This window comes from Mauremys reevesii, linkage group 5, assembly GCF_016161935.1.
Source record: "Mauremys reevesii isolate NIE-2019 linkage group 5, ASM1616193v1, whole genome shotgun sequence".
Lineage (NCBI taxonomy): Eukaryota > Metazoa > Chordata > Testudines > Geoemydidae > Mauremys > Mauremys reevesii.
Window position 1 is genome coordinate 121,396,038 of NC_052627.1, and position 26,886 is coordinate 121,422,923.

At 43.9% G+C, this 26,886-nt stretch overlaps 1 long non-coding RNA gene across 1 annotated transcript in view; it reads left to right on the top strand.

Moving 5' to 3' along the window:
• LOC120406766 overlaps nucleotides 1–23,044 on the top strand; it is a 50,188-nt gene extending 27,144 nt beyond the window's left edge. The window contains exons 2-3 of the long non-coding RNA XR_005599568.1: nucleotides 13,564–13,779; nucleotides 22,839–23,044. This is a non-coding gene — a long non-coding RNA (uncharacterized LOC120406766). The remainder of the gene's footprint in view (nucleotides 1–13,563; nucleotides 13,780–22,838) is intronic.
• Nucleotides 23,045–26,886: the final 3,842 nt, after the last annotated feature.

Below are 26,886 nucleotides of genomic sequence, written 5' to 3' on the forward strand. Positions count from 1 at the left end.
TAGATGCCTGCTGGCCAACTCCCCCAGTAATAAACAAATGGGTCAACTTCCCCAAAGCAGTCAGGCTCAGCAGAGATTCTAGAGAAAGGGTCCCTAGGACAGGGGAGAAGATGGATGGATGGGGGAGGGAAATGGGCTCGTGGAGGTCATAAGTAGACTAGGCAAAATTTTTCAGACAAAGTTTATTTGCCAAAAAATGCAGTTTTGGTCAACCCCAAACTATACAGACATTCAATGAATAGTTTTAGGCAAAACATTGTTTTTCAGGACTTAGATGCCATTCACAAAATAGCAAAGGGCAGGGGGAGGAGGAAAGTGCCACGCTCTAACCATTAGGGCACTAATCCATGATTCAGGAGAACCAGCTTCAATTCCCCCCTTTGCCTGAGGTGGAAAAGGAATTTGAACACAGGTCTCTCTCTAGCTCACTGACTGTGAATTGCCGCAGTGACTGACAATGAATAGTCACTGGGCCAGAGACAATGAGAATGACCACAGACTGATGGTTAGGGTATTTCCCTAGGATGTGGGAGACCCAAGTTAAAGTCCATTCTCCAATGACTATACAAAGTGGAATAGCTTCAACAGGAGAGACCCTACCCAGAATATGCCATAACCCAGTTCTTAGAGAACTCCTGAGAAGAGGGAGCCCCCTGTTTAAATCCCTTCTCCACATCAGGCAAAGGAAGGAACTGAACCTAGGTCTTTCCCACATCCCCATGTGAGTGTCCTAAACTCTTGGGTTAAAGGTTATAAGGAAAGGTCCCCCTCCTCCGGCCACTTTGTCAATCTAGTCCTTTAATAATGCCTAGAAACAAAACATTTTGGGCTGAACAATGTGTTTAGTTAGATCCAACATGGACTTTTTCAATTTGCCAGTTTTTTTTTTTAAATGATCTTTGGTTTTAGTTCAACCCAAATTATTTTTTTATTTTTTTTATTTTTGAGACCTGCTAGCGAACAAAAAGAAAAGAAATAATGTACCCAGCTCTATCCATAAGCTCCCCGGGCCAACATGTAGATGCTTACCTAGCTGCACACACATGCACAGTGGGTCTGCATTGTACTTCAGCACTGTTAACTTTTGGACCCAACCCAATTCCCATTGAAGTCAGCAGAAAGGCTCCCATTGACTTCAATCGGAATTGGGTCGGGTCCGTAGGGAAGCATTGTACTGCAACATACAGTTTTCAAGCTGCCATTCAATTGTTTTCAATCAAAGCTAAGATCTTTATTTCAGATCAAATAAAACTGCCAGTTCTCTGTGAGGGCTAAGCCAAGCCCACCTTCAAATGATAAATGGTTTGGGGATGTCCTGTTTAATTAGATGTGGCTCAACATTCTTTAAAATAGGGGACGTATTTCTTTGTTTTATCACTTTCCTATAACTCAAATGGATGAAGGAATTTCCCTCAAGCTTTAAAAAAAAAAAAAAAAAAAAAACCCACCTTTGGATAGAGATTAAGCATGGAAATATTCAACCCAGGTAGTCAAGATTTTTGGAAAGCTACAAGTGAACAAATATAGATAGGAACTGTTTATAACCTTGGGTCAGATCCTCTGCGGGGATAAATGTGCGTCATGACAACAGAACAACACAGATTGACACCAGCAGAAATTCTGGTACAGCAGCTGCCCAAGACCCATCCTGGGCACTCGCATTGCTTCACAGTTCTGTGTGTGATCACTTTTAAGAAGGTGATTGCTCTTTACTCTCCATCCTGCGAGGAGGCTGGATTCTGGTCATGCTTACGTTGGTGTAAACTGAGAGGAACTTAAATGGTGTAAGTGAGGAATCAGACATGCTGTGCTGTGAAACTGCTGAGAGTTCAGAATCAGACCCTCTTTACTTATATAGTAAGAGTGGAGGTGAATACTGGAGTCTTTTCTCCCCTCCCTCAAAACTAATTTTCCTCTGATTCTTTGATCCACTTGGTTGTTTATTTTAGATTTGGTTGCTGCAAAAAGGAGGAGATTTAAAAGCCTCTAACATTTTCAATCCTGTTTTACTTTGTAGCTCAGATTCTGATCTCACTTAACCTGGTGTTAATCTGGAGTAACTCCATTCAAGTAAATGAAGTTATTCTGGAAACAGAGAAGCAAATCAGGCCCTGTATGTTTTGTTTGGAAGCAGTGGCAGAGCGAAACAGCAGGCATTACACCCATTTGCTTAATGAAAACCCTCTTTCTTACTTACGAACTAATCACAGGCTTCTTTCACAAGTAATTGCTTCTAAAACGTACAGTATCGGCTTTCTAATTAAAAGGCAAACTACAGCAGTAATTTTATATTCTGGCTCCGTTTGGCTTTGATTGCATCAGCAGCAGGTAACAAGGGTGGATGAACAACATTTCACTGTTTGGTAAAATAATTAATGTCATAGCTCAACATTTCAATTAATCCTTTCAGTGCTGCTGAAAAACATGTGGGCCTGTGAGTCCTACCCATTCATAATCAAACTATTTTACATAGTGGTCTCTCATACAAACTGTGCCCCTAGACGGTGAGCAAATTAAATAAATTCCAATCATAAATAGCAGAAGAAGAGAGGAATTAAAAGGTACAGACAAGGGAGAAAAACATATGTTTTCAGCTGAGATCTGAAAGTAGATGGCTTCTAGCCCCTAGCTTCCAGCCCTTTTCCACTGCTCTGGTAGCACAAGAGACTTTAACACTGCCCTACCAGACAGCTGAGGAGTCCCCTGGTGTGGAGAAATCTTGTAGTGGCCTAGATCTAGCATATCTGTGCTTTGTCATGGATGTTACAGTGTATTACTTCTGTTCCCTAGGGGAACGTCAGGGGTGTCTGGAACATCCCAGCACCTGGCAATCCCCAGTTGGTATAAAGCCCACTGAGGACTGTTAACAGCTGGCATATATTAGAGTGGCCCTAAGGTTGCCCTAAAGGGCCCCTAAGTTGCACTGGGGGCTGAACTCGGCTTTCCCTGAAGTTGAAGACTGAGGCCAGAGAATCAGTGAGGTGGAGAGTTACAGGAGAATTATTCTAGACATCAGAAACTGCAGAGGTGAATTCTCTGCCACTAGTAGCACAGAGGCTGTATGAAAGGACACAGAGGAGCTCAGTGCTAGCTGAGTGGAAAGGGTGAAGATAGGAGTGGAGATGGGCAAAGTCTGTGGTGTAAGCCAAGGCAAGTCCATGGAGGCTTTTTTTTGGAAGGTTCTCATTACACAGTATCATTCATTATGCACTGATTGCCAATGGTGAGCTGAGACACAGACAGTACAGTTCATAGACACAGGGCCCAGTTCTGCTACCCCCTATTCACTCCGAGTAGTATGGTGATCAGTGATCCTGCAGTGCTTGAGGTGCTTGGAAGAGATCTGCTTTATTCCATGTCTGGTATCAAATGGCTGTGTGCATAACGAAAGCTTCACAGTGCCCCACCTAGACTCTCTGTCCGGGAAGCTCAACCCTTAAAGGCACAGTCCCCAATGCTACAAGTAGTACCATAGTCTATCCTACTGAAATTGATAAGGCTGCTTCCGAAGAAAGATACTCCTCAGTGTGAACAAGGATGGCAGAATCGGGCCCTGAAGGACAAAGCGCCAAATGGTTCAGTTTTCTGTTGGGGTGTAGAGGAGACAGTCACATAAAGAGAATTCCAGGACTTCTCAGCCAGGAAGTTGCATGTTTTCTGAACTAATGATTAATGTTGGAACTAATCATATACATTGTACAGATCTCATTAATATCCATGAAAATTACACGACTGCATTAAAATAAATAGCAGGTGAATATTTGAGCCCAACTAGATGCATACATTTTATAACTAGAAGGAACTATTAGATCAAGACTGACCTCCTGAATATCACAAGGTCATAAAATTTCACTCAGTTATCCCAGTATTGAGCCCACTAACTTGTATTTGACTAAAGCACCTCTTCCAGAAAGGCAGTCAATCTATGAGAGATTCAGAAGGTACAACTTCCCTTGGTTTGTTTCATTGGTTAATCATACCCACGGTTAAAAAGTTGTGCTGGATTTCTCTCAATGGAGTATAAGGAAAAAACATTTGTGAATATTTTTGATTTGACTTTGACTGTGTTCACTCCTCTTTTTATTTGCTTTTTGTGAACACTCGTGTGAGTGCAGTTCATTCAGATAAATGGTCACAAAAAATGTGACATTTGGACTTGGGGCTGAAATTCGCTTTTAAGAATGAATTGAAATTGGCTTTATCTGGGAAACAAAGGTAGTTTAGGACATCAAATCAGGAAACCAACACCGTGATCTGACTTAGCTCACCAGTTCACCTCTTTGGCAGGTAGTGAGCACCCCTGCCTGCCTGCCTGCCATATGGGAGACTGTGGGGTTGATTGCCTGACCAGGAAGAGATGATTTTTGGTTGCAGAAAGGATGGTCATGCAATTAAGGCACAGACTTAGAAGGAATGGGTTCTATTCCTGTCTTCGCCCCAGTCTTCCTGTGTGACCTTGATCTCGCTGTGCTACAGTTACCCCATATATAAAATGGGAGATACAAATTCCCTACCTCATCTGGATGTTGTGAGGATCAATTCACTATTTATGAGGCATCCAGATTTATAATTTTTATTAAAGCTAATGTTAAAAGTATATAATACACAGGCTGAGAAAAGAGTGTCTGTACATCTGGGTATAGTGCTTAGATCAGGGCTGGCTCCAGGCACCAGTGCAGCAAGCAGGTGCTTGGGGCAGCCAAGAGGAAGGGGTGGCATGTCCGGCTCTTTGGTGGCGGGTCCCTTGGTCCCTCTTGGAGGGAAGGACCTGCTGCCGATCGTGATCACGGCTCCCCCCCCCAACCCCGCCGCTTGGGGCGGCAAAAACCCTGGAGCTGGCCCTGGCATGGATTATCCACAAATACAAAGTTTGTTTTTCAAGGTCATATGGTACATAATGAACTACAGTCATTGAGCATCCAGATAGATACAAAACAGCTTGGATAATAAATATTCGCAACAAGCAGATTGCAAGCAGTCCATATGCTGACATTTGTCCACATGAGACAGTCACTGAACAGTTCTGGAGAGAGAACAAGTTCACAACACCTGCGGGCTATTCACAGATAATTAACACACAGAGGAAAAGGCTGAACTCCCCAAGTAAATTGTTTGCTGCAAACTGCTCACCTAGTTCTAATCCCAATACAAGGCTACTTTCATATTGCATTCATAAGGCCATCAGCCTTGCTCAGTGTCTGTCAGCACAAGGGATTTCTGTCTGTGAACAAAAGTCTTTACACATTCTGGCTCAGAATGTGTGCACTGTCCTTTCAAAGCCAAGAAAATCTCTCTCCTTGTGCCAAGATGCATTTCCAAAGTCACTACGCATCCTCTCCTCAGCCAAGCTGCTCTGAGTGTCTGAACTGCGGTTGTGGAGTTATGAAGAAAGTTGCTCTAAAGGGAGAATAAGGACAGGTTTTACTCGCACTGGGCCAGACCATGTCAGCCTTACTCATGTTGAGCAGTGCTTTATTCCAAGAGTAAGGGATTAGGCAAAGTGAATACAGCTGGCAGAATCTGGCTCAGTTACACTATGTTATATCCAGCATCATTCCACTGGACTTCGGTGAAGCGACTCAGGATTTACACTGGCATAACAGAGCAGGATCTGGCCCATCTGCTGATCAGAAATAATAAGATCTAGCTCATATCTGGGGTCCTTCATCTGTAGATCTCAAAGTACTTTGCAATGAAGATTAGTATCATAACCTCATTTTACAGGTGGGGAAACATTTTTAGAGGGGTGAAGCGATTTACCCAAGCAGGACTAGAAATCAGGTCTCTTGAGTCCAGTGCATTGCTCTAGCCAGTAAACCACATTGTCTCTCATATTGGTACATCTATACCAGTGGTCACCAACCAGTAGATTGCAATTGACTGGTTGATCGTGAAGCCTTTGACAGTCGATCTCAGTCTAGGGTTGCCAACCCTTCTGCATCCAAACCAGGAGATTGGCTGCTAACAGTCGGGTGGTGCAGTGGGCCTAAGGCAGGCTCCCTGCCTGCCCTGGCCCCGCGCTACTCCTGGAAGCGGCTGGCTAGCTCCTAGGAAAGGTGTCCACTTAACCTTGGCAGACTTGTTGGCTGTCTCAACAGAGAGCGAGGTCAAGGATGAAATTGGACACGGGGCTAGAACATGACTTCCTTGGATCTACACATGGATGGGTATGGCTCTTTCTCTGCAGTGTGAAAGAGGTTATTGATTAGCTGTTTCTGCAGCACCATCCACCCTCTGTAGGGTCAGGGACCCAAGCACAGGAAGGGGAAGGTGGTGGGGCGGGAGGGAATAGGACTGGCTGAAAACAGAGCCAGGCCAGACACAAAATTTCCCTCATCAGTTCCATGCTTGATCTGCATTAGACTTCCCCAAGCATCCTCTTCATGCTGTGCAAACCTTCTTCAGGTGGGAGGCTGGAGCAGGGAATAGAGCTCAGATCCGTTACAGTCACACTACCAGGTTTCTGGAGGGGTATAAAGTGCCCTTAAATGGATGTGGAGGCAAAAGGCCTCTGTGCAGGTGGCCCTGTGCCTCCATTAGATCAAATGACTCTTGGGGATTCTGTAGGTGCCAAACCTCTGGGCCCATTGTATGTAGGGGGAAAATCCCACCTCCACAATGGAGAGATCTGGGGGGAAATATAGGAAGGGAATTTGAGAGTTTTCCTCCTCCACTCACCACCTCCCATGGAATTTTCCTGTAGGTGAGGGTGATCTAGCCACAGAGAGTCATTTATCCTTCCTCCCAAGGTCCCTCTAGATAAGGGTCTGTTTGGGCGTGTTGATACAGAGGAGCAGGGGAGCTTACCCTCCCATTGCTTATTCTGAGGAGAGACAGAGGAATTCAGTGTCCATATTGTCCACCTGGCACTTTCCATGATTGCCAAACTCACTGAAGGGAATTCCCCCATCCCTCAAAATTGATTCTGAAACACAGGAAATAGTAAGTATTGAGCTCTTTCGTATGAAGAACCCTGCTACCTCCTCACAGAAGTCAGTGAATCTAAACTCACCATGTCCCTGCATAATCACCACAAAGTCACTCTCAATCATGATTTCACATGTGGGAGTATAGATGCCAGCCATGTTTCACAATCCACTGTCCTTAAAGAATTCTATCATACACCAGGGATGAGAACAGTGAGACGCCTCTGAGGTGTGATGTGCATGGTATCTAAGTAGGAAAATTCCGCTAACAGCTCTTCAATGTTTAGAACGAAGAAGCCTCAATGAAACCATTTGTGTACAAAACATATCTGACTACAGGCTAATGAAATATCATCGTAATGAGGTTTCTCACTGTGGATATTTATAAAGTAATTATTAAAAAGGTAGCCACTGTTACTGCTATTCTGTTCCCCACTCCTTGCCTCTCCTCCCTAGGTTCAGACCATAATCCAGCTGTTTACACCACACTGAAATTGCCATGCAAGGCACTGTGAAGAAGAATCAAAATTAAGTTCATGATAGTTTAATATTTCTTAATCTTCTTCTTTAAAAAGATTAGAACTGTCCTTGTGTGTCCTCCACTGTTTATCCTCTTCTTCCCACATACCATTATTTTAAATCAGCCACAGATTTTTTTAAAACAATAGAAGTGATGGTCACCAGGGCATGAATTTCTTTTGCTGTCCTCTATGCTGTATTTGAGACCTGGGGTGAAATGTTCCAACAGCGAAATATGCATCATTGACATTATATTAATATAGCATTTTTAGTGGGCAAAAGCCCCACTGATTTAAATCACTGGACAGACCAAATTTTGTGAAGCTTTACACAGGGCTATAAGGAATTGCTGCACCAGATGAGACCATTATTCCATTGAACCGGGAATCCTACCTCTGGCAGCAGCCAATATTGGACTTTTCAGAGGAAGGCAAAAGAAGTCAGTGGGAAATTCTTGAATGTACAACGGGAGTTTGGTGAGTGAAGTTAGTGAGAGGAGGAGATCCAAAGCTACACAGAAAGAACATCCTACCTGGCCTATTCCACAATGGTAGAGTGTTGCATCATGGAACAGGCCATCCAAATACCTTGAGAAAACCTACTTCAATATGGACATAAATCCCCCTCCGACCACACATCCTTAGTTATCATCTACCACCCCACATTGGAACCCATATGGGATATCATCAAACAACTACAACCCACACTCTATGGAGACCACATCCTGAAAGAATTTTTTCCTGAATCTCCTTTTCTGACCTTCCAACAACCCCCAGTCTCTCCAAGCTCATCATCAGAAGCAAGCTCACCTCAGACCAGGAGATACCAATTCAAACCAGCACAACCTGCAGACATCTCTCCACTGCTACAATGATGAATGCCCCACCCCCACAACACACCTTTCAAGATCCATGGGTCCTACACACGGTTATCACACCATTTTGTGCATCTCATCCAAGCTCACTAAATGCCCCAGTAACTAAGTGGGTGAAACCCAACAATCACTACACTCTCAAATGAACTCACACAGAAAAATGCTAAGACAAAAACACTCTACCACCCGTGTATGAACACTTTTCACAAAACAATCACTTTATATCTGACCTCTCAGTCCTCATCCTCAAAGGAAATCTGCACAAAAAATGAGCCTGGGAGTTTAAATTTATAACTTTGTTAGGCTTTGTCTACATACCACTTTTGTCGGTAAAACTTTTGTTGGTCAGGGGTGTGAAAAAAACCACACATGGACCGACACAAACTTTGCCGGTAAAAGTGGTGATGTGGACAGCACTGTGTCAGTAGGAGAGACTCTCCTGCTGACATAGCTAATGCCAGTCATTGGGGGTGGTTTAATTATGTTGGCAGGAGAGCTCTCTCCCACTGGCAAAGAGCGGCTACACGGGAGACCTTACAGCAGTAGCGGTACAGCTGTGCCACTGTAAGGTTTGTAGTGTAGACAGAGTCTAAGACACTAAAAATCATGGACTGAATAGGGACACTGTATTTATGGCTTATTACAACAATCTATAACCCACTAACAACCCCCTCAGCTACCCTCCCCCCTTTCCTTTTCCCTTATGACAGAAAAGGTCTTAAGGGGCCATTTCACCTTGAAAAGTTCCCTTGAAATGTGTTAACTGCTACCTTTTATGTAAATGTACCTTCATTGTCGCTGCCTGACAAGCAGGCTGGTCAAATACCCATTCTTTTCTGTAGGGCAGAATGGGCTTGTGCAGAGCTTGCCAAACACAAATGTAGCACATATCCATAACTCACACGCATCCTGTACATACATCACACAAGAATACTAATGATCAGTGAATTATTAGTTTTCCAGTGATATACGATATGCCACTTTTTGGATATATATCATCACAACAGTGTGTTAGGTGCAGAGCATGTCAGGCCCGACAAAAGTTGCTAACAGAGTAGCGAACCACAAATGGGCCTCAGTGTCACACAGCTCATCACATCCAAGTGCCTGTTCACAAGTGTATGTACCTCTGTCTGTGTGGGAATATGCTCTGGGTAAGACATAGGCTCCTATGGTTGAAAAAAATGGCCCTTTAATGCCATTTTAATATGATTTTTGCTTTTACAGCCTGTTCTTGAGAGGACAGTGCTCTTTGGCACTGAACCCAGTGAGAGCTGAGGGCTCTCAGCATCTGCAAGAAGTGGCTCAACACCTTCCCAGACTGGTCCCTCAGTGTATACAGTGTATAAAGCACGTCGGCTAATGATTATGTCCTTTAACATGCATTTTAAAAGTCTCTTGCCAAAAACTAATTTCTTAACTTCACTAAGCACAAAAGAAAACTCCCATTTTGAGCTATATCCAAAATGCCGATTATAAAAATAATAACAGGGTATTAGAGCCTGCAATTATAATTATGAAGCACAACATACTGTCTCCATGGACTATACTGCTGAGAATGAAAAGCTTTGCACTCCCAGCAACCAGGTCTGCTTACTTAACAACATGGAGGTGATTCATCCTAATGACCATGCAATGCATTTTCTTCCCTGCCTCCTTGTAACACTGGTGCCATAAGTAAACTAGTTTGCAGAGCTCCTCTATTTAGAGCGTGTGGCATAGTCAGCAATGCATTCCAGATTGCTTAATTCAGTTTGTGAGTCTGAAAGCTAAAGAGCCACGGCAAGGTACAGGTGCGTGTCCAGCTTCCTGAATCAAGCGTCCTCCCTTGTACATACTGTGCCGGAACTCTGTCTCTTTTCTGTTGCAAGGGACACTACAGACCCAGGCCCACAAACTCATTTCCCAGCCACTTGGCCTCCGCTAACATGGGTGCTTCTTCAGACTGTGATCCTAATTCAGCAAATTGCCTTTTTATGGGCTTGACTTTCCTTTTGCATTCTTTACACTGTGACCGTTCCTTTGATTTACAGGGGTGTAAGTGAGAGGAAGATCAGGCCATATGTGTGTAATGAGCTAAACCAATCCCCTAGATTGGAACACACCCAAATTTGGTGGGAGGAGTGTTGAAATCCATCAAGTTTTGTGGCTTGGACCCCTATTTAACATTTATCAGAGGGGTAGCGGTGTTAGTCTGGATCTGTAAAAGCAACAAAGAATCCTGTGGCACCTTATAGACTAACAGACGTTTTGCAGCATGAGCTTTCGTGGGTGAATACCCACTTCTTCAGATGCCATCTGTTAGATGGCATCTGAATACCCACTGAATACCCACTTCTTCAGATGCCGTCTGTTAGTCTATAAGGTGCCACAGGATTCTTTGTTATTTAACATTTGTTTACTGATTTGGCCTTAATTTTTAACAGAAGACTTAGCGGCAGAAGACTTACCTGGCCAGTAGAGGGTTACTCTTATGTAGGGAAATCTATGAGTGGCACAAGGCTACTGTAGTAGTTCCTACACCACCCCTGTTCCTGGTTACCAGAGCCCGGCTACCATAGCCCAGGGCAGAGCTACAACCTGAGAATTCTCAACTCCTAGATCAGGATCCTGGGAGCCTTTGACAACAAAGCTGCTCTTACTTGTGCTGGAGAGTGGCCTGCCACCAGGGAGATGGAATCAGAACTGGGGGGATTTTGAGTCACATTTCATGATCCCCTTCCTGAGTTGTAGCAAGGCTTCCTAGATGCAGCTTGGTATCTGGATCAAGAAGAATCAACTGCTTAATTTTCAGTGATAAAGCAGATGTAGAGACTGAAGATGATTCATCACTGCAGCACACTAATGGGTTTGTTTGCTTTCCTTAAGAAGGGGCTAAGAAGTAGGAGCTTGTAAAGTCTAGAGAGATGACTAGAGAGATGACCGTGCTGCTCCTTGCCAGATTTGCTATGGGGTAGGTGGAAAGTGCTTTCAGAAACAGAGTGAAACAATAAAAGTTTGGGAAATGAAAAAATTGTACTCGCATGTGACATTTCAAAGTTAATCCCATTGCTGCAAATTAGTTTTGTCATCTGTAAGAATGCATCAAGATGTTAGCAATGCCCACAAGAATTGTAATAATATAGCAATGTAAGTAACTGTTTTATTATACTTTCACCTGAATCTAATTTTCCCCACTTCTGCAATCATCCAGTCTATTGTTCTCCAGGGGGATGTTTATATCTTCCTTCAAATTTATAGGGATTTCCTCTGAGATTTAAAAAAAAAAGCAAACCACCTCTAAAAACAGTTGAATGCAGTTTCAGGCTAAACAAAAATCTTACTATACACCACAGGCACTGTGTGCTCTAAATCCCTTCTGAAGTGATAATCCTCCTTGGAGTCAGCTCGAAACAGTGGACATTTTCGAAATGACTCTTATTAAAGCCGCTTTTTTGAATGTCAGCTTCAGATTTAGGAGTTTACCTCCAAAAGGTAACACCAGGAAATTAAATTATATATACACACCAATAAAAGATAGTCGCTCACAACCTGTATTTGGCTGGATGGAAGTGAAAAGCAAGTCAATGAAAGATACATGTGTAAGTCAGTGAAAAAAATAATTTTTAAATTAAGACCATGTGTTACTATATTCCTCTGTAAAAGCAGCAAAGAGTCCTGTGGCACCTTTGCTGCTTTTACAGATCCAGACTAACACGGCTACCCCTCTGATACTATATTCCTCTGTGCTGCAAATTAGAGGCCTAAGTGTTTGCAGGATTATTGGTGGGTATACATCTTGCTAATGTGAGTTCATAGAAAATAACCTTAGAGAGGAAGGATGGTCCAGTGGTTTGATTGGTAGTCTGGGACTAGGATGATCTGGATTCAGTTCCCTGTGGTACCACAAACTTCTTACATGACCTTGGGCAAGTCACTTAAGGTCTGTCTATACGCCAAGCTGGCGGAGTAAAGTCTAGCTCGAGGCGACACCCATCAATTTTCCCCTGTGGGTGCTCCAGCCCCGGAGCACCCATGGAGTCAGCGCCTATGCCCCCAGTGCCACGCTGGCTGCTTCCAGGCGAGACGCGGGGCCGGGGTAGGCAGTCTGCCTTAGCGGCAGACACGCTGCACCGCTGGAGATTGTGATCGACCGAGAGATCCTCTAGGATCGACCAGTTGATTGTGATTGACCAGTTGGTGACCATTGCCCTAGATGCTACCTCCAGTGGTGTGTTGTGTAGACCTAGCCTAAGTTTTAGCGAACGTTACCTCCTTAGCATCCAAGTCACTTTAAAAATGGGGCTTAGGAGTCTAAGTCACCCTAAGTGCATTATGGATTTTTTGCCTTCCTCAGAAGTCTTAGATGTTAGCCACTGCTAGGGGATATGGCACTAGTGTCTGGACAGCTTAATGGTATGATCCTGTTTGGGATCGTTGGCCTCATGGCTAATACCAATGAACCATTATGTAAATATTACAATATGCTGCTTCTATGATTATGATTTGTGCCCCTTTTGCTGGTAAAGATGGAGAAAGTAGCTCCGCCCAGGCAATAAAAAGCAAAAATGTTTTTAAAATGCTTCTCAGTTTTGACAAGCTAAATGCAATAAAATACAGAGTTACGGCATGAGATTAGCTGCCAGTAAGTTCCAACAAGCAACCCATTTATCAAACCTGCCTATGTGCCAGAGGATGGGAGCAAGGGCAGCATGGGAGATGGATTTGTTCTATGATGACACATGCTCCTGAGGGGGTCATACATAAAATCATTTGTTTAAACCAGGGGTAGGCAACCTATGGCACGTGTGCCGAAGGCAGCACGCGAGCTGATTTTCAGTGGCACTCACACTGCCTGGGTCCTGGCCACCGGTCTGGGGAGATCTGCATTTTAATTTAATTTTAAATGAAGTTTCTTAAACATTTTAAAAACCTTATTTACTTCACATACAACAATAGTTTCGTTATGTATTATAGACTTATAGAAAGAGACCTTCTAAAAATGTTAAAATGTATTACTGGCATGCAAAACTTTAAATTAGAGTGAATAAATGAAGGCTCGGCACGCCACTTCTGAAAGGTTGCCGACCCCTGGTTTAAACATTTAACATGTTAGGTGATATCACTCCTGACACGTTTCAAGCGCTTCCTCAGGAATGGAGGAAGAAAAATGGAATTTGTCTATCTTAGGTCCTTAGATGGGCCCCATTTCCATAATACCTGAGGGAAATATTTTCAATAGTCAACAACATCATCTTTCTGCAGACACACTGCATAGAGTGACTCGATTCCAGTGCTTCTACTACCAGGCAAGATTGAAGGCAAACCAGGAAGAGAGAGAAACATCGCCAGATGGACTGAAATCCACAGGAGAGCAGAGGTTTTACAACTTTGTCGCAAGTGCGAAAGACAGAAGGTGTTGGTTGACAACCTCCCTATCAGAGATGGCACTCGAAGAAGAAGAATACTTTCAAAAGTGATGTAGGTACTTAGAAGCCTAAGTCAAATAGAAAGTTAGTGGGTCTTGGGCTCCAAAGCACCCAAGTCATTCACTTTTGAAAATGCAACTTGGTCTCTCTCAAAAATTTTACCATGAGCACCTCACAATCTTTAGTATAATTATCCATGCAACATCCATGTGAGGAAGGAAAATAATATTTGCACTATTTTACCAGTGAGGAACTGAGGCACAGAGAGGTTAAGTGACTTGCCCAAGGTCACACTGGAGGACAGAGATGGAGCAGGGAACTGAATTTGTGAGTCCCTGGATCCTAGGTCAGCGGCCTAGCCAGGGAGCCATCTTTCCTCTCAGCAACTGGAATGTCCAATTTCTGAGTCCTGTGCATCTTAGTTTTCTAGGGCAGGGTTAACCAGGGATGAGATGAGGAAGCTAGGGGAGTTTGGCATTTCGAGACACGATTTCCTGCATTTACAAAATCTATAATAAGCTGGTGCTTTGCCTCTGAGCAATGTATTTGGTTAATAAAAACATTTTAATTAGCTTGGATTATATTAATATTTTCACAATTTATTTATATTACAGTAGTACCAGAGAGAATCAAATCAGGGATTCATAGACTCCAAGACCAAAAGGACCCATTGTGATAATCTACTCTGACCTCCTGTATACCACAGGTCATAGAACTCCCCCAACACAATTCCTAGAGCAGATCTTTTAGAAAACCATCCAATCTCGATTTAAAAATCGATGTGATGGAGAATCCACCATGACCCTTGGTAAATTGTTCCAATGGTCAATTACTTTCGCTGGTATAAATTTACTCCTTATTTCCAGACTGAATAGGTCTATTGCATCATGTTATACCTTTCTCTGCTAGATTGAAGAACCCATTACTTAAATATTTGTTCTCCATGTAGATGTTTACAGACTGTAATCAAGTAATTCCTTAACCTTCTCTTTGTTAAGCTAAATAGATTGAGTTCCTTGAGTCTATCACTATAAGGCATGTCTTCTAATCCTTTAATCATTCTTGTGGCTTTTCTCTGAACACTCTCCAATTTGTCAGCATCCTTCTTGAATTGTGGGCACCAGAACTGGACACACTATTCCGGCAGTGGTCACACCAGTGCCAAATACAAGACACAAAATAACCTCTCTATTCCTACTTGAGATTCCCTTGTTTATTCATCTCATTATTTCTTTTGGTCACTAGGAGCTTGTGAAGGTTCATGCCCCACGTTGCAGGGTAGCACGGCCTAGTGGCCAGAGTCCATAGAATTGCCCCTGGTTACGGGGTAGCACGGCCTAGTGGCCAGAGTCCATAGGATTGCCCCTTACAGCGCCATAGAGCCTTGCCATGGGCTCAGTGGCGGGTGGGGGTGGTTCTACCAAAACACACTGAGGTTTACCGGGGGCCAGGTACCAGTCCGTCACTCCCCCTGGGTTGCTTCCTACATAGTCGAGCGTTGGGGTCTCCCATGAGTCTCCAGGTTCTCCGTGAGTCTCCGGGTCCATTGCCTCCTCAGGCTCCTCGGTATCTTCCTGCAGCAGGGCTTCGTGCCGGCCAGGGGAAGCTTCAGGCCCCAGCGAGTTCAAGGGCGGTGACTGGTCTTCCGCAGGAGCTTCCCACGTAAGTCCTTCCCCTATGGCCACCCGCCCAGACTGAGCTGAATTCCCTCTTTTTATACTCCCAGAGCACTTGGAGCATGCCCAGTACAACCGGGTCAGGACTTCCCCCATCAGAGCTACTGGTCTGACGCTGCTGGGGCTAGTGCGGGGCGGGGCCGCCCTGTCACAGAGCTTATGTTCAGCTGATTATCCACCACAACCCCAAATCTTTTCAGAGTAATTGCTTCCCAGGATAGAGTCCCCCAAGTATTCTTTGATTCCCCCACTTTGTGTGCCATCTGCAAACTTCATCAATGATGATTTTATGTTCTTTTCCAGATAACTGATAAAAATATTAAATAGCGTGGGGCCAACACCTGATCCCTGCGGAACCCCTCTGGAAACACACCTGCTTGATGATGATTCCCCATTCACAATTACATTTTGAAACCTATCTGTAAAGCAGTTTTGAATCCATTTAATGTGTGCCATGTTAATTTTATATCTAGTTTTTAAATCAAATAGCCTTGCAGTATCAAATCAAACACCTTAAAGAAGTCTGTGTATTACATCAACGCTATTACTTTTATCATCCAAACTTGTAATGTCATCAAAACAGATAAGTTAGACAGGATCTATTTTCTATAAACCCATGTTGATTTGCATTAATTACATTACCATCCTTTAATTCTTTATTAATTGAGTCCTGTATCAGCCACTCCATTATCTCGTCTGGGATCAATGTCAGGCTGACAGGCCCAGTGTTACCTGGGCCATCCTGTTTATACTTTTTAAAGGCTGGTACAACATTAATTTTCATCCAGTCTTCTGGAACTTCCCCAGGGTTCCAACTGGACTCAGTTGTGCATGACACTGCACAAATAAGACATGGTCCCTGGAGTCCTTCCCAGACACCCCTTTTGCTCCCTCCATGTTGGTGCTCAGTTCCTTAGACTCCCTCCTAAGTGGAAGATGAACACCAAAATGCCCATGTTCAGCTTGAATTTTCAAGCACGCTGTGTCCATGTTGGCTGAGAAAACAAGAAAGTGAGTTAGACCATGTTTGGAATTTAGACAAATTGGTATGTAGTTTACCTATCTGTTTATAGCAGACGTTTGGGACCAAATGTAGAGTGGATGCATAAAGTGTTGAAAAGCAGATTCTCCTTTACATGGATTTTGACTCCTTTATATTCTCTAAAAACTATTCCACTGCTGTGTGAAGGGGTCTGAAGCGTATGTAAGTCACATGCCGGAGAGTCAGAAAATGCAAGTTAAAACAGCTCTTACCTCGGCCATCATTCCTAACCTAGTTTAAGTGAAATATAAATCCAATAACTTCCAAGATCAAGTCAAATTATTATTTTCTTTCTGAAATGATAATCTGAGATCCCACAGGACTTTGATTTTCCAAGCAATCAGACAAGCCTACTACACATCATTGTACCTTGCCAAAAAAACTGCAAATTTTTGGAAACATTTTGGTTCTATTTCTCAGTTTTTCATTGGTGACATACTACAGAATTCCTGAAACCTATTTACATATGCCTGGGCTCTTTTCCGATTTCCACTATTGTACATTGGAGTTGAACTTTTGAGCCCAAGATGTTCATGAAGGTTTGAAATGAGGAAAAGCAACTTTGTGCAGCTCTAATAATGACTTTCTGGCAGAATAAATAAGAACCCTTTACTATTCCTTGCCCATTTCTGGAACTGAGCCCAAACTAAACGTTGTGTAAGGTTCTGAATTCTTCAATTCCATTTTCATGAATCCATGCTGGAGGATTCTGGAGAAGAGCTGTTCTTACAGTGCATCCAGTCTGGCTGAAAGCTGGAAGTACTGGAGATCTCGCAAGAAAGTCCATTCTCATTCAAGCAAATTTAACAGACTCAAGGGATATGGGTAGTTTGCATGAGCATCTCAGACTCTGGGCACTTATCTGAACCAAATGCATTTCTGGTGTGGTGGCAAGTACTCCCCTTGTTGAGAGCTGAGAGAGATCAGCATCTCTCAGAATCGGGCTCCTTCTGAGATTCACCCATTATTGCTCCTAATGTCCTGAGTTATTTCTAGGCCTCCATCGTTGCCACACCTGATGTGCAGAGGGTGGTTTTACTGGCCTACAGTCTAGGGAACACAATTCCAGCATTTATTAAGCAGAGTCAAAACCAACCTTTATTTTTTTTAAGCATCAGATGACTTATTACATTGAAGCAAATGAGGAAGCAAACATGAACGAGTAGTTGTGCCATTCAGATGCCTTCCCCAGAGGGAAAAGAACACGCACAGTGTTTTCTTTCTAGCTGGACTAATAGGTTTTTGGAAGGCTCCTTTGCCACAGGCTCCTACGGACATGAATGTTTTGCTGAACTTGCATGCACTTCCTCCAAAATGCAGGTAACTCAATAAAAGTTTACACTGATGTATGAGCGCCTGGGTGGCACCACGCACAAATTCCTCGCAGAAGGTTTGTACAGTTCATATTACAAACAAGCTATTTTACAAGCATTTGTCAGGGGATAAAACTGCACCATTCCCCCTTCCTTCCCCCCCAACGAGACTTCACTGAAAAATTGCATTAAATATTAGATAGCAAAAGGGACAGATTAAAACTCACTAACACCATTACAGCTTCCTGCCACTAACCAACATTAGCTAGTGAACTGTCATTGGTAAATCTAATTTTTCACACTGTCGTCCTTTCCTGAAGCAGCAATGACAGACTTGATGGATTATAGCTATGCCACATTTCTACTCAGTAGGGAGAACGCCAATAGGAAATGTTAATGCTATGCACACTGTACACAAACCTCTTCTAAGAGGTGAATTCTCTACTTGAAATGGAGACCACAGAACTTCTCACTGCTACCACTTTTTCTTGTCCTCATCCTCTTGGTTCTGATTGTCTGAAAGAGCCTCCCAGAGACATCTATAACCCTGTATTGTTATGCAGAAAGTGAGGCAAATCATTCACAAAGTGCTGGATCTACTCTGGATCTAGCCCTACTCTGTAGGCAGGCCCGTTGAAATGAATGGGATGGCTTGTAGAGTAAGGTGCTACTCAAAATCTTCAAAGGTGGCAGGATCAGGTCCCATGGCAGGCATTTGTCACTACACAGACACAGAATGATTAGAAAAACCTGCTGCCTTTGCCTACCCCTGGGCTGCCCTCTGCAACCCCCAGTGCCTGTTGACCTTATGCTAGGCTGCAGCCTGGGGCTTTCCAGGCTGGCGCTCCCCAGCTCCTCTGCCTTTCCCCAGCCCTGCTTCACTCAGGTACCCTGTCTCTAGCTCCCTGCAGCCAGTCCCTTCTCCGTCTACAGGCAGAGGGAGACTGCTGAGCTCCTGGCTCCCAGCCTTTTTATACAGGCCAGCTGTGGCCTGATTGGGGCATGGCCCAGCTGCAGCCACTTCCCAATCAGCCCAGCTTAGCAGCTCCCAGCCACAACCTGCCCACAGGGCTGTTTTAAGCCCTCCAGGGTAGGAGCGGGGTAACCACCCCGCTACACCCCCCACATACACACACACACACACACACACACACAATACTCACAAATGGCTGACATGACACAACTGTCTTATTTAGATCCACTAGTGTACTGTTCCTCCTTCCATTGTTGGGAACTGATGGTGTGGAGCAGGCCCTCTTGATCCTGTGAGATGATCTGAGGAGGACTGTAGAATCATAGAAATATAGGGCTAAAAGTCACCTCGAGAGGTTACCTAGTTCAGCCCCCAGCACGGAGGCTGGACCAATAAACCTAGACCATTCTTGGTAAGTGTTTGTCCAACCTGTTATTAAAAGATCTCCAATGATGGGGATCATGGGTGGTGGGTATAATAGGCCCGGGGAGGAGTTTTTGCTTTATTATGCCCATGCAGGTTCCAGAGCAGCTGAGGAGGTGATAAGTGCTATTCAGCTTCCTGGACACCAGAGAGATTACTGATGAGCCCTGGAAGCTGAGTAGCAAATACCACCTCCTCAGCTGCCCCGGAACCTGCATGGGGCATATGAAAAGCATCTTCGGAGAAGAGTGAGAAGCTTTTTCCCACAGCGACTTGGGGTCTGGGGAGGGGAGATGCAGCACGGCTGCGGCTGGCCTGGGGTTCCTCCGGGCAGGTGAGGTGGGGAGGCTCTGGGCTTCAGCTGGCCCTGGACTCCTCCAGCCGAGGGGGGAGGGCACTCAGGCCTTCGGCCAGCCTGGGGCTTCTCCGACCAAGTGGGGGCCCTTGGGGCTTCTTTGGGCTGGCGGGGGACTTGTGGCTCTGGCCATGGGGGAGGGGGTGAAAGAGGTGGAGCCGTGATGCCCATGATGGGGATTACACAATCTCCCTTGGAAGCCTATTCCAGAGTTTAACTACCCTTATAGTTAGAAAGTTTTTCCTAATATCTAACCTAAATCTCCCTTGCTGCACTTTAAGCCCATTACTTCTTATCCTACCTTCAGTGGACATGGAGAACAATTGATCACCATCCTCTTTATTACAGCACTTAACATACTTGAAGACTGTTGTCAGGTCCCCCCTCAGTCTTCTTTTCTCAAGATTAAATTTATCATTTTTGTTGCTCTCCTCTGGACTCTCTCCAGTTTGTCCACAGGTACTTTTGCTTTATTCTTCCTTTGGAAAATTGCTTTAAACTTCTTGGCAAAACCCTTCAAACTCCTTCTTGGTCACAATTTAGCCCTTAATCTTTTACATAATCTGATAAAAAAAAAAGAGCAATAGCAATAAAACTCGGCTCTCTGGATAGAAGCCACCTTGTGAAATAATACTTCAGTAAAGGATTATGGATCCAATCAGCGCCCCATTGTGCTAGGCGTTGTACAAATTCCTAGCAAGAGACAATTCCTGCCCTATGTACAATCTAAATAGGCAAGACAGACGAAAGTTGGAGAAAGGAATTATCAGATCTCTGAGGCTAAACTATGTCTAAACTATGAACTAGGGGTGTGATCCCCCTGCTTGCATACACCTACACCTCATTGAGCCAGTGCAAATATAAAGAGCAGTGTAGCTGCAGTAGTTAAGCAGAGGCATAGCCGAATATGTACCTGCCAGAAACCGGTGGGTACATATTCAGCATGGCTAATCTGTGCCTCCACTGCCATCACCCCTGTTATACTGCTATAGGGCATATGTGTATGAAGCAGGGCTGGCTCCAGGGACCAGCCCAGCAAGCAGGTGCTTGGGGCGGCCAACGGAGAGGGGCGACACGTCTGGCTCTTCAGTGGCAATTCGGCGGCAGGTCCCTCACTCCCTGTTGGAGGGAAGGACCAGCTGCCGAAGACTGGAGCGGCAGTGGTAGAGCTGATTGCGACTTTTTATTTTTATTTTTTGCTACTTGGTGTAGCAAAAACCCTGGAGCTGTCCCTGGTATGAAGGCAGGGGGATCACACCCCTACCTTGCAGTGTAGATATAGCCAGCTTGTCTGTAGTCACAGGACGCCTATGGCCGAGCTGGGAGTTGAACCCCAAACATTAACCACAAGATCCTCCTTCCTCTGAGCTCACACAATCAAGGAAGAGGAACAACATCACGAGACGTGTCTGATCAGTAACAACTAGCCAAGACAGCCTGAGTTGCAAACATACATACTTCAAATAATTTTGAATAATGAACAAACCCATTAAAATGTGTCTTTAAAATAGCAGCAATACACCTCTACCCTGAGATAACGCGACACGATATAACATGAATTCGGATATAAAGCGGTAAAGCAGCGCTCGGGGGGGGGAGGGCTGCAAACTCCAGCGGATCAAAGCAAGTTCGATATAACGCAGTTTCACCTATAACGCAGTAAGATTTTTTGGCTCCCGAGGACGGCGTTATATTGGGGTAGAGGTGTACTATAATCTCAGTATTCGAGGCATTTTCTATAGTAGTAAAGGGAAGTGCTAGGGCATATTGCAGGTACTAAGGTAACTTTATTTAGCTATCTAAAATAATTGACAAAAATTTAGATAGGTAAAACCTGCTGATTTTTAAAGGGCTGGCTATCACTACCTGAAAGGGGGCTCCAAAGTGGATGGATCTAGACTGTTCTCAGTGGTAGCAGATGACAGAACAAGAGTAATGGTCTCAAGTTGCAGTGGGGGAGGTTTAGGCTGGATATTAGGAAAAACTTTTTTACTAGGAGGGTGGTGAAGCACTGGAACGGGTTACCTAGGGAGGTGGTGGAATCTCCTTCCTTAAAAACCTCTAAGGTCAGGCTTGACAAATCCCTGGCTGGGATGATTTAGTTGGGGATTGGTCCTACTTTGAGCAGGGGATTGGACAAGATGACCTCCTGAAGTCCCTTCCAACCCTGATATTCTATGATTCTGTATCAGTTGAAAGTGTAATTATTTGCACACACAAAATTGCACCCTGGAAATGAATAGCAACCAGAAGGGGAAATGGACAGATGTGGGGCAACACTCAGTTTTTTTCCACCTTAAAGAAAGAATGAAGAAGTCCAATTTTAAGCCTCTCTCTCGCCTCCATCCAAGTTGCAGACATGACCAAAGCCTGAAGGGTATTTGACCAGCAGCTATTTTGGAATGTTTTCTCCTTCCTTAACTAAAATGGGCTATTTCTCTAAACCATTTGCTAATTAATATCCACAAGAATGTCCTTATAGATAGGACATAGCTGCAACACTTTCAACTGGTGCCAGGGTTTGGAACTAGACAGAAAATTCCACTGGATTCAAGTATTTACTTATTTAGTGAATCTTTCCAAGGTCATATTTTTTAAGCTGTAAGGGAAAACCATTCTGAAGAGTAAACGAACTGACTGGGAGCTGCAGAACAGAAGCTTGCTGTGGCGGGACTAGCAATGCTGACTTTAAACAGTGGTCCCACTGAAGAACTGAACTTAAGTGCCTCGGTGCAGTAAAGCCGACATGTTGTCTTTGGGAAGCATTTGCAGCTTAAGAGGGACGGGGTTTGCTTTAGGCCTGATGCAGCAACTCATTTGGTTTCACAGGTTTCCTTTCCCACCTACGTAAGCAATTAGATTGCAATGAAAGAGACTGTTAGATGGATAGTATTTCATCAGATGAGTATTTCCTTAGCGAAGCTATAGAAACTTTAGCCCATAGTTCCCTCTCCTATCTATAACCACCATTTTGCCTTTTGGCACAGCCATGAGGATTGGGATGTTGCCTAAGCCTTACCAACTCATCAGTAGCCTGAGACAGCCCTCCTCCCTGCTTCTCCCTTGGGGGCCTATTTCAGCAGCAAATTACATCATCTCCTCCTGTTAGGCTGGCTCATTTGAACTGGATGTTGCTTTGGGGTAAGGAGTAGAGCTGAGGGTCTGCTTATTCTACACTCCTCCGCACCCAGCAATGCTCGCTCACTCCTGTGCACTCGTATCCAAGTTCTGGGTAATCTGCACAGGTATTTGATGGAGGTTTTTACTCATCCACTCTGCCTTGCAAGTCATAACTGAACCCTGTAATAATGAGCCTTCTTTCTTGACAGATCTGCTGCTGTGTGTATTCCAAGGCCACTCTGCTTCTTTGTCATAGCCAGAGGAAGAGGAAGAGGAAAGAGGGGAAAGTTCATTCATGAAGGGGCAGAGAATGGATGTTCCTTTGGACAATATAGATGCAACGTTAGGGCCCAATTCTACTTCTTTTTCCCATGCTGATTAACTCCAACCCTGTGAGTTATTTAATTGACTTCAAATAAAGAGTGCTTAGAGCAATCACTTTGTAAGGTGCTCCCAAGGTGACCAAGGGACAGAATCAGGCCTGATTTGGGTTCCTCACCAAAGGCTCTTACGCAAAGTAACCTGTCATGGGATAACAGGGAAGGTTCTCTCATGGACTGGTAACTAATTAAAAGTTAGGAAACAAAGGATAGGAATAAATGGTCAGTTTTCAGAATGGAGAGAGGCAAATAGTGGTGTCCCCCAGGGGTCTGTACTGGGCCCATTCCTAGTCAACATATTCATAAATAATCTGGAAAAAGGGGTAAACAGTGAGGTGGCAAAATTTGCAGATGATACAAAACTACTCAAGATCGTTAAGTCCGAGGCAGACTGTGAAGAGCTACAAAAGGATCTCTCAAAACTGGGTGACAGGGCAACAAAATGGCAGATGAAATTCAATGTTGATAAATACAAAGTAATGCACATTGGAAAACATAATCCTAACTATCCATATAAAATTATGGGGTCTAAATTAGCTGTTACCACTCAAAAAAGAGATCTTGGAGTCATTGTGAATAGTTCTCTGAAAACATCCACTCAATGTGCAGTGGGAGTCAAAAAAGTGAGCAGAATGTTGGGAATCATTAAGAAAGGAATGGATAAGACGACAGAAAATATCATATTGCCTCTGTATAAATCCATGGTATGCCCACGTACTGAATACTGCATGCAGATGTGGTCGCCCCATCTCAAAAAAAGATATATTGGAGTTGGAAAAGGTTCAGAAAAGGGTAACAAAAATGATTAGGTGCATGGAATGGCTGCCATATGAGGAGAGATTAATTAGACTGGGACTTTTGAGCTTGGAAAAGAGACGACTAAGGGGAGATACGATAGAGGTTTATAAAATCATGACTGGTGTGGAGAAAGTAAATAAGAAAGTGTTATTTACTCCTTCTCATAACACAAGAACTAGGGGTCACCAAATGAAATTAATAGGCAGCATGTTTAAAACAAACAAAAGGAAGTATTTCTTTACACAATGCACAATCAACCTGTGGAACTCTGTGTCAGAGTTATTAGCCAGGATGGGTAAGGAATGGTGTCCCTAGCCTCTGTTTGTCAGAGGGTAGAGATGGAGGGCAGGAGAGAGATCACTTGATCATTACCTGTTCTGTTCATTCCCTCTGGGGCGCCTGGCATTGGCCACTGTCGGAAGACAGGATACAGGTGTCTAATTTCAGTGTAGACATACTCAGACAGACTGCAGCCAGTCTCAGGTGGATGGGTTACCGGGGCAGTGACTTGGCTGATAGAGCATTCCACTACAGCTATCCAGGAATTTTTTTGATGGAAAATGCCACTTCATCCAAGCCAAAACTTTTCACAGAAATGTATCAGTTGTGATGTAACTTCTGTCAGGAAGTTTTCTCTGGATGGAATTTCTGGACGGTGGGGGCAGAGACACCTCCCACCCTAGGATAGCCAATAACCCAGTGGTTAGAACATTCATGGGTACAGCACTCGAATCTGGCCTCCCATATCTCACTAACAACCAAGCGATTGGCTATTCTGGAATCGGTTGTCAGTCTTAGTTTTTCATGACAATTTTTGAAAAGTCTTAGTTCCATGCCGATGCTGAATGAAAACAGATTTCAAAACCTTAATTTTTATTTTTAAAGACAATTTTTTGTTTTCCAGCCAGCCCTACATTCCACAGCAGTGAAACAGGTAGCGCAACACAGCAGTAGTCATGCACTTGGCCAGGATGCTTTCATGTAGGTTTCCCGACTCTCTGGGGACATGATACTTCCAGCAATGCTGCCATACCACGTGTGTGTGAAATGGAGGTCAAACCCACATTAACAGTGTTACTCTATGAACTGAGGACCTCTGGATCTAAAAGCTCCTAGAAGGAAACAATCACCTGACTCGGGGACAGGGTTTAGTTACAGAGGCATGTGCATTGGGAACAGGGATTGTTCACATTTCAATTTAGAACTAAATCCTGTGGGTGTATTTTGCACAGACTTCTGATTTTTGACCTTGGCTGTCAGTCAGAAATTCCCACATCTGATTCCACTAATTCCCTGCTGTAGGTTCATCTCCCATAACCCCCTTAGGGAACTAATAAGGTCATGCCAAACTCTGACAAATTCACTTCAATTCAACTCTGATTCTGCCCTCTAGTATTAAAAATCAGTTCCCTGCTCCCTCAGATGAAAAGGAACAGCTTTATAGATAGAGACCAACATTTTCAAACAGAAACATGGACACTTAAGTCCATATTTAGGCTCCTAAATAAAAGTTGCCCTGATTGTTAGAGGTGCTGTGAACCCACACTCCCCTTAAAATCAATAGTAGTTCTGGGTACTCAGCACCTTTGAAACTCAGGTCAACTTTTATTCAGAAGCTAAGTTTGGCCATGCTGAAAATTCCACCATAAATGAGAGACCTGCTACTTCTTGGCAATACATTTAAGCCCTTGTTGCTCACAGGACAAGCTGCACCTGAAAAGGAAAATTTCCCTTGACCTGCGAAGCACCCTATAGTCTCCACTTTTGATAGTAAAGATCTCTCTCCTGGCAGGAATTATTCGAGCAGTAGAGCTGAATCAAATGCAAGCGTGCCAGGTTGACATCAGTGTTGTTTTAACTAACACTCTGCTTAGATTTAATTTTATGTTTTTGCGTTGTCACTGTGATTTCTCAAATCTTGAAAAGTTAAATCCAATTAAAATGTGAAGTAGACTGCAATGATCCATCCAGCAATGATTTCAAGACATGCTTGCCTTCTGATGGAAGCTACATTGTGAAATCATCACTGACCCAAGGATGAGGCTGTACCCAAGTGGCATACCTCATGTGAGCTGTAGCTCACGAAAGCTCATGCTTAAATAAATTTGTTAGTCTTCAAGGTGCCACAAGTACTCCTGTTTTTTTTGCAATAAGGATTAGTAGATCCACTGAGTTATCACTGCCACATGTGGCTATTGGTGTTATTCCATCTTCCCTTAAGCAGAGACAGCCAACCTTTCCAAACCAGGAGAGGGATGTGGGAGCTAGGTGAAGACAAACAGTTATTATTTGATCTTTGGATGCCTGTGTTCAAATTTTATCTCCACTCTAAAGAGGAAGAACTAAAGCACTAACACGGGATTCTCCAACCTGGCCCACGACCACCACCTAGAAGCACTCCACCTCAGTCATCAAACTGATATAACATACCTCTCCTTGTGTCAGCTTTTCTGACTACTCATGCAAACGTGTGTGCATTTTAGTAGGCAATTTTTCCTGCAAACATGTTCTGGAATTTGGCCCTTTCTCTACTAGAAATGCAGTGAGACTGCATTACCTCCAGGAAGAAGGAATGGTGCATAGTGGCTGGCAGACTCTCAGAAACAGATCTCCTGTGGGGAAGCTCTCAATAATGAAAACACTTTCCAGAAGTGGTAAAACAGGTAACAGTATGCAATACTGTACGTTCACATATTCACTACAGAACTGCATTAAGAACACAGGAATTGCAGTACCTTAACAGAGCATCAATCCATTTAAGTATGTCCACATAGCACTTAGAAACATGTCTTTCAGCTCGGGTCGACAGACAGTTGTCGCAGGGCTCATGCTAGCACTCTAAAAGTAGCTGTGCAGACAATGCTTTGGAGTTGCTGCTTGGCTGGAGCTCAGGCTCTGAAGCCTAGGAAGGAGTGAGGGTACAGAGCCCAAGCTCCAGCTGTTTTTTTAAGGGTGCTAGCTCAAGCCCCAGGAACCCAAGTCTGTCAAGTTGGGCTGGAAGGTTTGCTCCAAAATACTGTGTAGACATACCCTAAGTCAATGCAAACTCCTCAGGGCAAAGATCTTGACTGAGATGAGA